This window comes from Sphaerodactylus townsendi, linkage group LG13 (assembly GCF_021028975.2).
Source record: "Sphaerodactylus townsendi isolate TG3544 linkage group LG13, MPM_Stown_v2.3, whole genome shotgun sequence".
Classification (NCBI taxonomy): Eukaryota; Metazoa; Chordata; class Lepidosauria; order Squamata; family Sphaerodactylidae; genus Sphaerodactylus; species Sphaerodactylus townsendi.
This window is the reverse complement of record NC_059437.1, coordinates 5,619,290-5,638,027: the sequence shown is the minus strand read 5'-3', so window position 1 is coordinate 5,638,027 and position 18,738 is coordinate 5,619,290. Positions and strand designations below refer to the sequence as shown.

The 18,738-nt window shown below is 47.3% G+C and overlaps 1 protein-coding gene across 2 annotated transcripts in view; it reads right to left on the bottom strand.

Annotated features, from left to right (window-relative positions):
* The window catches only part of GAB3 (GRB2 associated binding protein 3), a 98,959-nt gene that overhangs the window by 64,594 nt on the left and 15,627 nt on the right, over positions 1–18,738 (bottom strand). The window lies entirely within an intron of this gene.

Genomic DNA, 18,738 nt, shown 5'->3' with positions numbered 1-18,738 from the left:
TGGCCATGTTGGAAGGGGCTGATGGGAATTGTAGTCCATAACATCTGGAGTGCCAAAGGTTCGCCACCACGGGTCTAGGGCCTCCCAACTATGCACAACCACTTCCTTAAGATCTTGGACCGATGACGGGAATACCTGCCTCCCCAGATCTATAACACCAGCTCTACCTAAGCACTAAGAGCATGCCCTCTCTACACACCACCACCACCACCACATGTACCAATCCTCCTCCCAGGGCTGTTGGGACTTCTGGGCCCACCACTCATTCTGCCTTCTTCTCTCTTAGCCCTCTGGTCCCTGCACTAGCTGGTGCATCTCCGTAGGCATCTTTGGTCCCATTGAAGGTCCTCATGCTATCCTGATGTCTCAAGGCATCTCAATATGGAGTGGAGACGTCTGAGGGAGGATATGATTGAAGTCTATAAAATTATGCATGGAGTAGAAAATGTTGACAGAGAGAAATTTTTCTCTCTTTCTCACACTACCAGAACCAGGGGGCATTCATTGAAAATGCTGGGGGGAAGAATTAGGACTAATAAAAGGAAACACTTCTTCTCACAACGTGTGATTGGTGTTTGGAATATGCTGCCACAGGAGGTGGTGATGGCCACTATCCTGGATAGCTTTAAAAAGGGCTTGGACAGGTTTATGAAGGAGAAGTCGATCTCTGGCTACCAATCTTGATCCTCCTTGATCTGAGATTCCAAATGCCTTAGCAGACCAGGTGCTCGGGAGCAGCAGCAGTAGAAGGCCATTGCTTTCACATCCTGCACGTGAGCACCTGGTGGGCCACTGTGAGTAGCAGAGAGCTGGACTAGATGGACTTTGGTCTGATCCAGCAGGCTAGTTTCTTATGTTTTTATGTTCTTAATATAGCTATTGCTCTTGCCGAGCCTTATGTGCAACCAAAGGTCTTTTACTTCCTGCATATTGACCTTGTATTTCTTTTGTTCTCACTCTGAGGTGTGGATTAATCGATGTCACTTTGGCCTTTTCCCTTTCCAGGGCTTTGGGGCTTTCGGAGAAAAAGGAGAAAAGGGTGTGCCCGGCTTGCCGGGGCCCCGGGTAAGTAGCCTCCCAAGATGTATCTATTGCAGTTCCACACAATACTTGGTTAGGGTGATGTGACTGAGCTGAGATTGAATTAACTTGACCTTCATTGTAAGCTGAGACTCACATCCACCAAAACATTTCCTTGGAGGCAAGCAAGAGCAACATGATTAGGGCCTGTATCAGGAGGGAAGAATTTGCATTCCACGCTCTGGTGGAGCCAAGCCTTTTGCCTTCTCACATACACTTTGCTGAACCTGTCCCCTGCTTGCTTTATTTGCTACTCAGCTAGACTTACAACTCGACGATATGGGCCCTTTGCTGTAGCAATTCTTCTGTTTCCCATATTTATGCATTAATCGTCCGACTGAACTGTGAATTTCAGTCATGACCTGTGGGGTAATTTCCTGGCAATGTATGATTAGGGCTCAAGATAACTATGTGGAAGACACTGCTTTTTGTGGAATGTGGGACGTGTTACCATTGGTAAGTATACCAGGTGATTGTACAGACTTCAGAGACTGGGCATGTGTAGGTGCTTTCAGTGCAAACTTGGTAATTTGTGGAGCATGTCCCCCCCCCCCCCCCCACACACACTCACACACCACCTCCCATTCAGTGCTGGGCATCAGTGAGATCACAGTTTCCATTTGACCCTCTGAGACATTTGTACAGCTTATAAGGCAGGGGTGGCCAACCTATGGTGCTCTAGATGTTCATTGACTACAATTCCCATCGGCCCCTGCCAGCAAATGTTTCTCTCTTTCTCACAATACTAGTACCAGGGGGCATCCACTGAAAATGCTGGGGGGAAGAATTAGGACTAATCAAAGGAAACACTTCTTCACGCAACGTGTGATTGGTGTTTGGAATATGCTGCCACAGGAGGTGGTGATGGCCACTAACCTGGATAGCTTTAAAAGGGGCTTCGACAGATTGATGGAGGAGAAGTCTATTTATGGCTACCAATCTTGATCCTCTTTGATCTGAGATTGCAAATGCCTTAACAGTCCAGGTGCTCGGGAGCAGCAGCAGCAGCAGAAGGCCATTGCTTTCACCTCCTGCATGTGAGCTCCCAAAGGCACCTGGTGGGCCACTGCGAGTAGCAGAGAGCTGGACTAGATGGACTCTGGTCTGATCCAGCTGGCTTGTTCTTATGTTCTTATGTTCATGGCCGATTGGCCATGCTGGCAGGGGCTGATGGAAATTGTAGTCCATGAACATCTGGAGCACCATAGGTTGGCCACCCCTGTTATAGGGTTTAAGCTTAAAAAAAACCAGGGCCAATGAATAAAATATCATTTTGTACATTTTTTTCTTCCAACTTCAATTTGAAAAATCAGAGATGGCCCAACAACCTACATTTGTTTATACATTTATACAATGTGTTCAGGACTGCATGTGTAATTAGACAGCCTGTGAGTATTATTGAGATGTTCATTGCCACTATTTCCCTTTTCTTTTAGGGAGACATGGGGTTGAAGGGATTTGCTGGTGTTAAAGGCAGAAAGGTGAGCATTACCTTTATAGCTGGAAGCAAAGAGGTAACCTTTTCTCTGGGTCGTGTTCTAGCAGTTGGGGTGTTTGAGAATCGTAGTAATGTATGCCTGAGGATTGGAACTTTTTAATTAATCTGACCTGCTCGAGCCAGTTTTCATCTGTTGACAAAATACACCTCGATACCACTTGCTCATAGCTGCAATAAGCCAAGTCTCATGCATACGAGATTTCTGAGCATCTAGCTCAAAAGCATCTCTTCCTTCTCATATAGGCCCCTTCTGCGCAACAAATGTATAATGGGTTGCAGTTGGAATAAAGCAACCCATTTCCTGTTTTCACATCCACATGCATCTGTGCAGGCAGCGATTGGAGCCCATGGAAACAAATCTGGGTTGCTGGCGTGCCTTCACAGGAAGGCGCGTCTGTTTTTTAAATTTACTTCCCACCAATGCGTAGCTACACAGCCAGGCACAAATGAACCCCCACAGCCATGCTGATGTCTCACGAAACGACCACCTGCACCTGTGTAGGTATGCAGATACAAGCTACGAATTCTTTTTTTTATTTTAAGGAAATTGGAGGCGAATAAAGTACTTCCTGCCCGGCCATTTGCTCGCCAGCGGCTGCAACCTGGGATTTTTGGAAAGACTTGCTAATAGCGTCATTCTCAAACAAACCGGCAGAGGCATACCGGGAGTAAATGGAACCTGGAGACAAATTGTCTCCAGGACGCCCCCCCCGGCTCTGCCCCCTACTACCCCAGCTCCTCCCCCTGATGCCCCCAGGCTCCACCCCCCACTGCCCTCAACCCCGCCCATGTCACCATGGACATGGGCAAGGTCTAGGGTGCTCACCTCCCCCCCCCACACAGACTCCCCCTGCCGACTGGGCTCCCAGCCGGCAGCCTGCAGTCTCTTCTGACCTCCCCTCCGGGCAGGCCAGAAGGGACTGCAGTCCCGGCCTGCTTTTATAAGCACTGAGGCCGGGGGTGGGACTTGGGGAGCAGGAAGGGGTGGGATAGGGTTGAGGCATGCGAAAATGATGAGGCAGCAGGGCTTCCTGGTCACGTGGGGGGCCGATTTTGCGCCCCCACGTGACCAGAAGAGTGGCGACCGGGGACAAGGGGTACCCCTTGTCCCTAGGTAGATACGCCACCGCAAACCGGTTTGGGGAAAATAACATGAGACAGATTCGTTTTAGGGGCGGGATCTGTGCAAAGTTCCCTCCCAAAACAGTTTTTTTTCCCATCCCACCCCCGTGTTTAATGGCCCGTGCGGAAGGGGCCATTGGTGAGCATACATTACTTAGAATTATAGAATAACTAATGCTTTGGCCCGGGTGACCCCAGCTAGCCTGATCTCGTCGTGTCTCAGAAGCTAAGCAGGTCAGCGGTTGGATGGGAGAGTGCCATGAAAGTCCAGGGCTACTGCATAGAACAGTGATGGCGAATCTTCTCGAGACCAAGAGCCCAAATTGCAATCCAAAACCCACTTATCTATCGCAAAGTGCCAACACTGCAATTTAACTTGAATACTGAGGTTTTAGTTTAGGAAAAAAGTTGCCTCCGAGGCATGCGTTACTTGGGAGTAAGCTTGGTAATAGACGGTGGCTTTGCTTTGAAGCAACCATGCAACTCTTCCAACGGGTGAATCACGACCCTGGGAGGGTTTACTCAGAAGCAAGCCCCATTGCCAGCGACCGAGCTTACTCCCAGGTAAAGGATCGCGCTTCAGTTCTTTGCATGAAAATCAGTGGGTTTAACAGCGCTTAACAGGGTTACCTGCACTTCTTCCCCAAAACTAGGTCTAAGGTTTAATGCTAATAATTGAGCCCAGCAGCCCAGGCCAGCCTAGATGTGTGTGAGGGGGCACTCTGTTTGTGCGTGCCCACAGAGAGGGCTCCGAGTACCACCTCTGGCACCCGTGCCATAGGTTCGCCACCACTGGCCTAAAACATCCCTGACAAGTGTCCATTCAGCTACTACTTAAGACTGCCAGCAAGGAGGAACTCACCACTGCATTAGCCAGTCAACCCCACTACAGAATTACTCTTACTGTGAGGTCTCGTGGGTCAGTTCCACCAGCTTTCCACTGCTCAAGGAGACTTCCCCTGATGCAAAATGTTCTTCATAGAATCTTACTGAGGAAGAAGCTCCTTCTGCTGGAGGAAAGTAGCTTGTGGAGCAGATCTACAATATCCAAACTTCTGTATTCAAATCCAAGGACAGGCCCAGCTTGGAGTTCTTACGTTCTTATGTTCTTGAGTGGTCCTCTGTAAGCCATTTTTAGGACTTCTGCAGTGTAGTGTTTTGAGCACATGCAAACCAAAGATTTTTAAAGGACTGTGCATGCTAAGGGAAAACTGGATAGAAATTAGTTCAACAACAGTTCTTATTATTTTATCATTTAGGGTCAAAAAGGTGACTTTGGCCTTCTTGGACAGGATGGATTTCCAGGAGGAAAGGTAACTTCTCATGGAAATGCAGCTTCTTTCAAGCCAGAATGGTCTAGTTAGACCAGCCATTCTCAACCAGGGTTCCGTGGTACCCTGGGGTGCCGTGAGCATGTCCCAGGGGTACCGCAGCAACACTACTGCCCCCCCCCCCTCATTTTTGTGGTGTCTCCCACCGGCGCCAGCAAGGACATGGAGCTGGCCCATGGGGCAGGGCCTGCCACAAGGTCAGCAGCCCCCCCCCCCCCAGTGCTTCCCTTCACCCTGGGAGGGGAAGGTGGGGGGGGTGGCAAGCAGGGGCAATGGGAGGGGGAGGGTGGCGGCAGGGGTACCGTGAGATATGAAGAGTGAGGTCAAGGGTACCCTGACCTCAAAAAGGTTGGGAAACAGAGTTAGACAGTAAAGCTGTATCCTGTTTCTTTGTTTTGCAGGGCGAATCCGGTGACATCGGACCACCGGGTCATACGATTCACGTCACTTTAGACGGTTCCTTGATCTCAGGTGCAGTTTTGTTTTGTTTTACTTTTTAAAATATACTGTTGAAATTAGGTTTGGTGCCGCAGTTAGCTGACCCAATATTGTCAGTCGGTCACATATTGACACGTAGTCACAAATGTCAGTGTGCAGGTGACAGTTTTTCCTTTACTGTTTCCGGTTGATGTTGTTTGTAAGCAAAAGTGTGAATGGAGGCTGTTTGCTTCCTCGAGCCCTGAAGCAGTTGAGGAAAAGCCTAGCAGTCTAGCACCCCACCCCCACCCCACCCTCAATGTCTGCAGTAATAATCGCTGGCAACGTTTATAGTATGGCCTAATCGTGAACAAGAAACTTGCCGTAACTCAAGGAAGCGTAATCAATGATGACACTATATTAACTATAACGATTATATTAGTCAATTCAATAGACATGAATCAGTGCAATGATAACAGAAAAAGGTATAGTATAAAGTTCATTCATATTCATTTAAAGTTCATTGAGTGAAAAAAACTGCGGTGTGATCTCGGTCCACACACCGCAAAACCAATATGGAAAGTCAATAAAGCTGATACTTATCAGCAAAGTGGTAGGATGATCTAATCCACGCATGCGAGGCAGTAGTGTGCCACTATTGACTTTCCATATTGGTTTTGCAGTGTGTGGACCGAGATCACACCGCAGTTTTTTTCACTCAATGAACTTTAAATGAATATGAATGAACTTTATACTATACCTTTTTCTGCTATCATTGCACTGATTTATGTCTATTGAATTGACTAATATAATTGTTATAGTTAATATAGTGATTACACTTCCTTGAGTTACGGCAAGTTTCTTGTTCGGGATTAGGCTATCCTGGTTCATTGATCGTTTCCTCTGGTTCACTTGCCGCGTTTTTTCCAATGTTTATAGTATTTCATCACACTTTTTAAAAAAGAAGTTAATCACATTGTTTCACAGGACCTGTGAACTAATTTGTCACACTTTATAAAATGTGTGAACCCCGCAGAATGCATTCCTTCCAATTAACTGTACCGACAAGAACTGTTAGTGCTCATTAAAGTCTGCATTGGTAAGAAAGAGTGGATGGAATCTAGTAAAGGTTAGGAAAACAAAGGATGATCCCAAAGCCCAATTAGATCAGTTTTCACAGATTTCCGTTAAATCGGAGGTAGTCCTCTCCCCTTGAGCTGTTTATCAGATTAAATCCCAATCCACTGGAGTTCCTGTGACCAATCCGATCACATTCCATTTTTTACCTGGTATCCACAGAGCCATGGATATTGAGGAAGTTCCACAACCATGTGCTTCTGAGATTCCACTTTAGAAGAGAAGAAGAAGAGTTTGGATTTATATCCCCCCTTTCTCTCCTGCAGGAGACTCAAAGGGGCTGACAATCCCCTTGCCCTTCCCCCCTCACAACAAACACCCTGTGAGGTAGGTGGGGCTGAGAGAGCTCCGAGAAGCTGTGACTAGCCCAAGGTCACCCAGCTGGCATGTGTGGGAGTGCACAGGCTAATCTGAATTCCCCAGATAAGCCTCCACAGCTCAGGTGGCAGAGCTGGGAATCAAACCCGGTTCCTCCAGATTAGATACACGAGCTCTTAACATCCTACGCCACTGCTGCTCCTTTACCCAGAACATTGTGGCTGAAGCATATCCAAGACTCTCCTAATATTTTCTAGTGTCTGCCAAATGTGATCACCCAGGAGAGTGAGTGGGAGGTTTTGTTCTGTAGTTGCTGGGTGCACATTTTTGTGGTGTAGTGGTTGAGAAGGAGTTTGTAAGTCATTTTGAGAAAAGCAGGGTATAAATCCAAACTCCTCCTCTTCTCGTCTTCTTCTTAAGGCAAAGTTCAGCTGAGAATATTTAAGTCCAGTTGTAAGATTCTCTAATGTGATGTAGCTTTACTATCACATGAACAATCTCACCGTGGTCTAAAAAACATTGTATGATGAAAGTTGTGATTTTGCAGGTGTGTACTTAGACTGGTGTTTTGGCCCAGTAAGTTGCTGTCCATTCCTCTCACAATGCCAAATGTGTTTCCAAGAGAATTAATCATCAGTGGAGGAAATGAAGTTAGGGACAAGATGAATGCAAGATTATTCTAAAGTCTTTCCCTTTGAATTCTAGGTCCTCCTGGAGACCCTGGGACCCCAGGTGTCCAAGGACCTAGAGGAGATGAAGGCACCATTGGCTTACCAGGTCCTCCAGGCTTACCTGGATTTCCAGCCCAGGTTCCAGGTAAGAGAGTTTTAGTTGCTTCTAAAAGCAAAAAAAGCTGCTTATCAGATGCTGTGATGAGTGTTGAAGATGCCATATAGAAAAGCACAGATTTTTCACCTGTTGTGGTGTAGGTTCATTAGCATAAGCATAAGCATTTTATTGTCATTGTGCACGCACAACGAAATTTACAGCAGCATTCCTCGATGCACACAATTTCAGACTCATACCCCATCTTCACTTTCCCCTTCCTCCACCCATCCCTACACAGCCCCAAACACATCAACACGGAGCCACAGAGTTTAGCATAGCCACAGCTCTAGAGTAGAAGCTGTCTCTAAGCCTCTTTGTTCTAGTTTTGATAGACCTGTATCGTCTGCCGGATGGTAACAGTTCAAAAAGAGAGTGTGCTGGATGAGACGGGTCTCTCAGAATATTTTGGGCTTTCTTTAGGCTTCGGGAATTATAGAGTTCTTCCAAGAAGGGGAGAGGGCAGCTGAAAATCCTCTGTGCAGTAGTGATCACCCTTTGGGGCGCCTTCCTATCTGCCACTGTGCAACTGGAGAACCATACACCGATGCAGTAGGTTAAGACACTCTCTATAGCACAGCGGTAAAAGGACACCAGGAGTTTTCCATTCAGTTGTTGTTTCCTTAGAAGTCTCAGATAGTACAGTCTTTGCTGGGCCTTCTTAACCACCGCGGCAGTCTGTACGCCCCAGGTCAAGTCCTCTTTAATCATGACACCCAGAAATTTAAAACTAGCCACCCGCTCTACTTGATCTCCATTTATAGTCAAGGGCTGAATTTCTGAGCTATTCCTTCTATAGTCCACTATAAGCTCCTTTGTCTTGTTAGTATTAAGAACCAGGTTATTTTCCCTGCACCGTGAGAGCAGTCGGTCCACCTCACTCCGATAGGCAGACTCATCCCCTCCAGAGATGAGCCCCACCACCGTTGTGTCATCGGCAAATTTGATGATGGTGTTACTATGATAGACAGGAGTACAATCATATGTATAAAGGGTGAACAATAAAGGACTCAACACACAGCCCTGTGGTAGAACCCTGTCGTGCTGGACTCTGGCCAAAGTATATTCCCTGTTAAAATCCAGCTGTTGATCAGAGCTTTAGGGGATACCACACAATCTTTTTCACTCTCTCATCTGTCATTAGGAGGCCTGGGACCATCGTATCTTCGAGACCGCATCACCCCATATGTCCCTACACGGCCTCTTCGTTCGGCTGAGGCCAATTTACTGGTGGTCCCTAGCCCCTCAATGATGCAGCTGGCCTCCATGCGGGCCAGGGCCTTTACGGCTCTAGCTCCGGCCTGGTGGAACGCTCTTCCTCCAGCTGTCCGGGCCCTGCGGGACCTTGGTGAGTTCCGCAGGGCCTGTAAGACGGAGCTGTTCCGCCGGGCCTTTGGAGGTACCGGCCGCTGATGTGGTGCCCCCTCCCAGTATGGTCCTCGTCTGACCCCGACATCTGGGTCATCTGTCAGCTAACGAGGCCACCATGCCTCCCTCGGGGGGGGGGGGGATTTTAAAATTAGGATGCTGGATCCACCCATATCCTTATTTTTTGATAACTATTATTCAACTGTTGCTGCTTTTAATGTTTTAATAGCTCTGATTGCTGCTTTTACCTGTTGTACAGCGCCCAGAGCCCTCCGGGGATGGGGCGGTCTAAAAGCCTCAAAATAAATGAAAAATAAATAAATAAAAATTATGAGCACTGGCACCTTCTTGTCGAATAAACAAGGATTCCATAATGTTTGATTGAGTTTGTGGCATGCAAGGGGTCAACGAATCACTGCCAACTGTCTTCCTCCAGCTGCATCATCCCAGGGAGAGTTTTGTACTCTTGTAAGTCCATTGATGACATCGGAAACGATGTAAATCTTGATCCGTTTGCACTGCATGTGAACCGTGTTTAAGCAGACTCCCATTTGATTCAAGGGTCGGTTCCCCACTTCAAAAATTGAAGTAGATACAAACCAGTTTGGTTTGGTTCGGGACCTTTTGAGCGCGCTGATTGGCTGGGAGGTTCCACGTCACTCACAACGGCGGGGAATTCAGCCGCCGATCTTCCCCACTGCTCCCTTCCGATCCAGATTGATTCTGGCGTTTTTGAAAAGGTCCACTTCCATCCAGGTCTGGGGAAAGCAGGCGCTAAGGGGGAGAAGCAGCGGCGAAGCCAGCTTTGCCCCTCCTTTGCCCGGAACGCAGTGGGTCATTCTGCACCAAACCTAGTTTTTTTCTGACGACTAGTTCGCGCTATTTCGTCAGTTGGAAATCGACGTAGGTCAGTGGTGGCGAACCTATGGCACGGGTGCCAGACGTGGCACTCAGAGCTCTCTCTGTAGGCATGCGCAGAGTGCCCCCCCCCCCCCCACACACACATCTAGGAAACTTTACACAGACTTACTGGAGCTTGATTGTGTGCATGGAAGCCTAAGACCAAGTTTTGGGGAAGCAGTGTAGGTAACCCTGTTAAGTGCTGTTAAACCCCACTGATTTTCATGCATAGAACAAAAGCGCAATCCTTTACCTGGGAGTAAGCTCGGTTGATGGCAATGGGGCTTGCTTCTCGAGTAAACCCTCCTTGGGTCGTGATTCACCCGTTGGAAGAGATGCACGGTTGCTTCAAAGCAAAGCCACCAACTACCACCAAGCTTACTCCTGAGTAACGCACGCCTCGGAGCCAACCGTTTTCCCTAAACTAAAACCTCAGTATTCAGGTTAAATTGCCGTGTTGGCACTTTGCAATAAATAAGTAGGTTTTGGGTTGCAGTTTGGGCACTTGGTCTCGAAAAGGTTTGCCATCACTGACCTAGGTGTTCTGCTGGCACAATCAGACTTAGTGGCTTGAGTACTTCTCCCTAGTTCTGTGATTCTCCCAGGAAGCAATTCAGAGGAGCCAGATTATTATTGTTGTTGTGAATTGGTTGTAGTTGGTCTTGCCATCATTGGTGTGATCATCTACAAAATGTGTAACCCTCCTTTCTGACTTCAGAAGAGCCACCACGGCAGCTAACCATTTAAAACATATCTGATAAACTCACACTTTAAACCCATTAAAATCACCCCCTTCCTCAAAACAACATCTCGTTTAAACAATTTCACACACACACACACACAAAGCCTTTATTGGCATCATACAGTAAAACATTTTGTAACCAGAAACATTTCACAACCAGAATAACATAGTTACAGCTCAAATAACCATCATTTAATATAAAAATCTCCCTTAGCAGATGTACCAACAATTTTTTAAAAAGAGTTTAACAAGAATTTTGGGATTGATATTTTGGAAGGCACATTTGATGGATATTGTAAGTGTACCATGTTGCATTTCCTTCGGTGACTCTAATGCGTAGGTACACTTTAATACATTAAAATACATTTTACTATCTAAATATAAATGAAATTATTGTTGTCCACTGAAGGTGCTTGAATTCATGTAGTGATTGAGAATGCTGAATGTGTTTATTTCAATCTAGGTCCTCCGGGCCGCTTGGGATTCCCAGGTGTTCCAGGCCTCAAAGGAGAAACTGGTGACCCAGGAAGAGAAGCGATTGGGTTCCCTGGCCCTCCCGGCCAAAATGGAACTCCTGGATTTCCAGGAGTTCCAGGGCTTCCTGGACCATCACGTACGTTCTTTGTGAACTTCTGCTTCCATGCTGTTAAGTTTATGTTGAACTATTGTTTTCCTCTCACTCCTCCAGCGTGGTGTAGTAGTGAAGAGTGATGAACTCTAATCTGGAGAACCAGGTTCGATTCCCCACTCCTCCACGCGTGGCGTACTCTGATCTGATGAACTGGTTTTGCTTTCCCGGTTCTCCACATGAAGCTTCTGGGTGATCTTGTGCTAGTCACAGTTCTCTCTCGAAATCTCTCAGACCCACCGCCCTCACAAGGTGACTATTGTGAGGAGAGGAATGGAAGGAGTTTGTAAGCTGCTTTGAGAATTCTTACTGTTAAGAAAAGTGGGTTACAAAATCCAGCTCATCTTCTTCTTATTTTATTTATTTATTACTGAGTTTTGTATACCGCCCTACCCCCAAAGGGCTCTGGCATGTAGTATCCACAAGGCCTGTAGTATCCACAGTGGTGGGAACCAAAAATTTTAGTAACAGGTTCCCATGGTGGTGGGATTCAAACTGTGGTGTAGCGCTAATGAGGCTGGGCGTGGCACGACGGGGGCATGGCCGGGCATTCCTGGGCGGGGCTGTGGCAAGGACGCAGCCGCTACTCCGGTCCTTGGGCGGGAAACGAATGCACGCAGGCACAGGCTGCCTCGCACACCGGCGCACCTCCTGCTAGACTGCTTCAAGTTCTGCGCGCTACTGCTGAGAGGAGTGGCGTAACTAAGGCAAAAATCACGGGGCAAAATCACCAATTAGTAACCCCCTCTCGGCACACACAAATAATGAGTAACCTACTCTGGGGAACCTGTGAGAACCTGCTGGATCCCACCTCTGTGTATCCACAATATTCTATGCATGTAGTATCCACAATCCTGTCCACCAGCTCCAGAATGAAGCATTCATTCATTCATTCATTCATTCATTCATTCATTACGGTCAGCTGACCCATACAAGCAACCACATATCAAGCCCTGGTCAGTTCTTGCCATGTTTTGCCATGTCTCCAGGACAGGATGTGGCATCTGTGTCTCTGGATTGTTTTGCTAACTGTTAACTGCTCTCGCTTGGTTACTTTCGCTTTCCTCTAAAATGCTGCTTTGCTTACAGGCGCGCTTTGAAGTACAAAGATTCACAAACAGAGAGATAACAGAGATGTTCTGTCTGTGAACTGTGCAAGGGAGTAAGGGGTCTCTTGGACATTACAGATAAGGGGGGCTGAATTGCTTAGCAACGGATGAGAGGAGGTATCTCTTGGGAAATTTGGGCACCAAAAAGTAGTCTTGTCCGAAGATCTTTACCATGCATCATACCTGGAGCCTGTCTTGCAGTAAAAGGATTTAATTATCAATTGAGTCTGATTATTGGATTGACCAAGGACACAACACCTTATACAGTTTACAAAATATGGTGCAAAATCAGTTAACTAAATAATAACATAAGCTTTGTAAATTAAAATGAATAAACTAATTAATACAAGAAATCAGCTTCTGGGGCTCTCTGGTTTTTAATTCTGAGTACCTCCCCAAAATATTTTGCTACCTCTAGTGTGATCTTGAAGTTCTTGCCTTCTAGCAGATAGTAAATACCAGACTGTGCTGAATTTCCTCTCAGATTTGTCAGTGGGGGAGAATCCTTTGTTGGCGCTCAGGATGGTAAAACTTGCAAAGTGCAGGAATGTTCCACTGTCATGGAAATTACAGAGACACAGTCTAAGAGAGTATGGAACACCTGTAAACCTACCACAAAGGTTTTCAGATGCAAATACATTTAACTTTGCTTTTTGTAAATAGCCTGCAATAATGAGAAACAGTCAAGGTGTTCCCATATGGGATTTAAGCTGCCTCTGTTTTAGAATTTTTGTATGCTGCTATTGATTTTAAGGGTTGTAATTATGTTTTAATTGTTGTTAGATATTACGTGTTGTAAACCGCCTAGAGCCCTTCGGGGATGAGGCAGTCTACGAAATCTAAATAAATAATAATAATGAGGTCTTCGGATAATTTGAATGGCAGTAAGGTGCCATGTAGTTTATATGAGAAAAGGCCAGAGAGCAAACAGTGTGGCAAAGATTTGCTGATGTAATATCCTGCCTTACCCCATATGTCCCTGCACGGCCTCTACGTTCAGCAGAGGCCAATTTACTGGTGGTCCCTGGCCCCTCGATGATGCGGCTGGCCTCTACCCGGGCCAGGGCCTTTACAGCTGTGGCCCCGGCCTGGTGGAACACCTTACCACAGGGATGGGCAATTATTTTTTCCGTGGGGCCGCATAAGAAACAGAAAATATTGTGGAGGGCCGGGCCAAAAGGCAGGGGGGCGAGGCGCTTTTGAAAGCCCCGCAGAAGCCGGCAGCCAAGGCAACCGGCTTCTGCGGGGCTTTCAAAGACGCCTCGCTTCCCAGCACGGCAGGGGGGCCAGTCAGGGTCATCCAGCGGGCTGGATGTGGCCCGCGGGCTGTATAATGCCCAGGTCTGCCTTACCACCATCTATCTGGGCCCTGCGGGATCTTGGAGAGTTCCGCAGGGCCTGTAAGACTGAATTGTTCCACCAGGCCTTTGTGGGGGCCGGCTGCTGATGAGCGCTCCTCCCCCCCCCCTTTTTTTCTTCCCTTTTACATTCTGGGTCTTAATACTTATGGGGGCCCTCGCTCTCTTATCTTGTTTTCTTCCAGGGTGGGTTCATGAAGTTTTATGCTGGACGCCAATGTAATTTTGTTAATTTATTGTTTTAATGGGGTTTTAATGTAATTGTTGTTTTATTGTGTTGTTCACCGCCCAGAGCCCTTCGGGGGAGGGGCAGTATATAAAATTAATTATAAATAAGTAAGTAAGTAAGTAAGTAAGTAAGTAAGTAAGTAAGTAAGTAAGTACTAAATCGTATTCCAGAAGGGCAAGAAAAGAAGAACTAAGCAGGTTTTGCAATTAACTGCCATGCAGTCCACAACTGATTATTTTTCCTCCATTCTGATCCCTCAGGTACCACACTTCCACCAGGAGCAATACTTGATGGAGAACCTGGAGTTCCAGGGGAGCGTGGGCTGAGAGGCCCATCAGGTTCAAAAGGAGACAAAGGTGGGCTAGAACCTGCATTTCCCTGTATATGAGACTAACTCAGACATCACAAGGTAGTGAGCAAGATTTGGAGTTAATCAGAAACCTTCTTCAAGCTGTATTTTAATGATTGCATCCACTCCCCCATCTCCCTTCCCCCTTTTTGGCTGATTTATCTGTTTGTTTTGCTTGGTATCCAGCCGGATGGGAAGTGGAATTGGCCACGCTGGCAGGGGCTGATGGGAATTGTAGTCCATGAACATCTAGAAAGCCGCAGGTTGCAGACCCCTGATATAGCCAATCTCATCAAGATCTTGGAAGCTAAGCAGAGTCAGTACTTGGACGGGAGACCACTAAGGAAGATTTTGCAGAGGCTGGAGATGGCAAACCACCTCTGCTTCTCATTTGCCTTAAAAACACTGTGGGGTCACCTGCAACCTGATGATACAGATGCACACATGCATCTTGCCTGAAGAATTCTGTTGAACCTGCGAACTTGCGCACTATTTTATGATGGGTTAGTTGATCGGACTGTGCATATTGGCACGCTGGCCTGTGGTCACACAGCATTGGATTCAATTATTCCTTTCCACTGAGTCTTTTTCCAGTGTGCACTTTTGGTGGGCAGTCTTGTAGGTCTACAGTAGAACAGCTAGGCTGGAGTGCAGTAGAAAAAGAAGAAGAAGAAGAGTTTGGATTTATATCCCCCCTTTCTCTCCTGCAGGAGACTCAAAGGGGCTGACAATCTCCTTGCCCTTCCCCCCTCACAACAAACACCCTGTGAGGTAGGTGGGGCTGAGAGAGCTCCGAGAAGCTGTGACTAGCCCAAGGTCACCCAGCTGGTGTGTGTGGGAGTATACAGGGTAATCTGAATTCCCCAGATAAGCCTCCACAGCTCAGGCGGCAGAGCTGGGAATCAAACCCGGTTCCTCCAGATTAGATACATGAGCTCTTAACCTCCTACGCCACTGCTGCTCCTTAGAGATCAGCAGGATTTTTGGAGTATGAGCTTTGGCTCTCAAAAGCTTAAATTCCAAAAATCTTATTGGTGTCCAGGGTGCTACTGGACTATGAATCTAGCTCTTCTTCCGGTGAAGAAATTTTCTCCACTGAAGGAAAACAGAGTAGAAGGAAAACCCTGGATCCAGACCACGGTTTCCAAAATGCAAACAAACTCTTTCGGACCTTCTGTTTTTCCAGGGGGTGCAGGCGACTGTGCTTGCGATGGAGGGTTCTCCGGAGTCGGTGTGCGAGGAGAGCCTGGCGTTCGTGGTCAGCCTGGAAGAGCAGGTCAAGACGGTGCAAAAGGACTTTCAGGAGATCCAGGAGACATTGGCTTAAAAGGACGCCCTGGACCCCCCGTAAGTCAAGAATGAATTTATCCAGTTATCGTTCATTTAAATAGGGAGAAAGGCCCTGTTGGATTGCTGCCAATGGCTGCATAAATCAGCATCCCACATCCATTTGTCAGAATGAATTGTGCTTCTTCCTGATGAGTGGAAAGGCAGAAATAGCTGGAAGAATTGAAGTGTCACAAAATGCTGATGAAATTCAAACAAATCTTCATTGAGCCATTGGGTAGTTAATGAATTCAAGCATTAATTGTAATGTAGTATAGGCCCACAATGCATGGAATGCTTACCTCAGGGCTCTTTGCTGCACAGTGGGTTATAGTGCGGTCTCCTCATGTTTCTCTGTTTACACACGAGGAGGCCCTCCATTGCTACTGTGCAGCTTGCCTGCTGAACTTTCCTGGGTCTCTGCAGCTTTTCCTGGGTCTCTTAACTCTGTCCATTAACTGACTCTTAAAGGCACACAGTTGCACGATTGCCAGCTTTGTTGAAGCCCTTTAAATTGCTACTATATCGATATTGCTGACATTGCAGTTATATCAATAATGTAGCCCCTTTCCAAAAACAATCCCCCCTAAATGAAAGAAGCAAAGCAGTTCCCTGGACCATACTCTGCTGAAGAAGGGTACCATGACCTAGAACTTATATTCTCCCCCCCCCCACACACACACACAAACACATATTTCCTGCTGCTGCTGCCACAGGAGGAGAGAGAAGCTTGTTATTTCACTGTTCCTTGTTGTTTTGATATTCCTGCATTAGAGCTATCCCAACATCGGCCCTCTGATGTTCCTGTAGTGTGTGGGGGAGGAGGGATTCATACTATACCTGGGAAAGGGGGCTGAGTACATGAGAACATTGGGTATATGGCAGAACCAGGCACTCTCTGTTGTTATATTACATTACATTACATTATGAAGATATCAATATGAGAATTTAGAGGTCAGTGTGTTTTGGCTAAGCCCGTGTTGTTGAGCTTCTTTTCTTTGACTTCTACTTGCTGGCTACTCAAAGATTCTGACAGAACGAATAGGAAGCAGGAAGGAGCCGGCAACATGGAAGGGGGAGGCGAGGGGGAAGGGGTAGACGGCAGTGCGGCGGGAGTGGGAAGGGTGAAGGCTGGCCACTGCTGGAGGGGAGATGTCTGGGGCAAAGCTGTGCTTACTAGCAAATTTTCACTATGGCAGTGAAGCAAATTAAAGTTGCGATAGAAGTGGTCTTGCTTGCTGTGAAGAGAATAGAAAATGAAAGCGGAGCTTGAGGAACTATGTCTGTATAAGAAATCTTGCTGTGCCGGACATTCACCCCTGCAGGGCTGCAGACACCTTGTGCATAATGAACCATAGTGGTGATTAGACCCTAGAGTCAAATCCTTCCTTCCATGATGCTTACTGAGCAACCTTGGATGAGTGATGACTACCTGTACAGCTGTGTTTACTTATCTTAAGCTGCTATTCACCCCTGGAGAACAGATAAGTGGCAAATGGCACAACTGGTAGAAGATAATGTTTGATGGTTGTATACAACTTCCTCGTAAAGGCTGGCGCAAAGCATCTAAAAATATCAAGATAATTTGGCAGCATTTTAGGTTTAGGTGAGCGAAACTCTGACACTGAGTCAGCCCTTCAGTCTTTTCAGAGTTAATATTGTCTACTTCAACCGGCAATGGCTCTCCACAGTCTCTGGCAGAGGCCTTTTTCATCAACTACTGCCTGGCCCTTTCTGTATCTGGTCCAGCATTTTTTTTTTTACAAATGGGACACGCCCCCCAGGCATCCATCTTCAGAGCCGTTGCTCTGGCTGGGGGCGGGGGGTGTCCCCTGGCCTCCACAACACGATGGCAGCCAGCAGGAGAAGGTAAGCCGCAGTGGTGGGATCCAAAAAATTTAGTAACAGGTTCCCTCGCCAGCCCCCCCCCACCCTCAGCAAAGGGGGCAGAGGCAAACCTGAGCCCTGGGCAAAACCTGAGTTGGATGCCCCCCCCCCCCCCCATGGGCAGCCACCCCACCATGACCCCCAAATTTTTTTTTGCACCAGGTCATTTCTAAATCATCATCACATTATAGAAAATGCCCCAACTCACAAATCTGAACACAGCAGCGGTGAAACACACAGGTTCTTTGATAGAGACTGGTGAGATAAAAGGTACGAAAGGCTGAGAATCCATGAATTGCAGTACCTGGAAGGGATTAACCCAGTTCAGGGAGTGACATTATTAGTCGCAATTGCTATATGGAACCTTCACATTCAGTATGCCTCTCGGGGAGGCGAGGGCGTGGAGGTGGAAAAGCGGACCCAATTAGTAAACCCTTCTCGGCACACACAAATAATTAGTCACCCACTCTCGGGAACTGGTGAGAACCTGCTGGATCCCACCTCTGGTAAGCCGGCTGGGGAAGGCACAGCCTGTGCGAAGGCTGTGCCTTCGCCCCTACCGGGACCATCTGTGCAAACGGTCGTGGGTGTGTGCATCGGCATAAATTATGCTCGCTGACCGTGCGGAAACAGCCTCTGTCACAATTCTGTCATCATGCCAAACTGTAGCTGAATTTTTGTAACCATCGTTCATCTTGCTGTCTCAGCTGAGCCACAGTGTTCGCTCCTTAACTTCCTAACTCTGTTCTCGTCTTGTTTTGCATTTTAGAGTTCATTTGGCGAACCTGGCCTTCCCGGCCGTAAGGGAGAAAAAGGAGAACTGTCTTTTGCCACTGGTAGAGGCTTCCGGGGAGATCAAGGGGATGTGGGCCCCCAAGGTCCTTCAGGGGTTTCAGGACCACCTGGTAGGGATGGCGTCTCAGGTTTGCCAGGTCGATCTGGCCCCCCGGTAAGTTTGTACCTGCATCAAGAGTTGGCACCTCTAATCGTTTCTTCCTGGGGTGTATCGTAGGCTCTCATATGAAGAGTATAGGACCGTGGTGGCGAACCTTTGGCACTCCAGATGTTATGGACTACAATTCCCATCAGCTCCTGCCAGCATGGCCAATTGGCC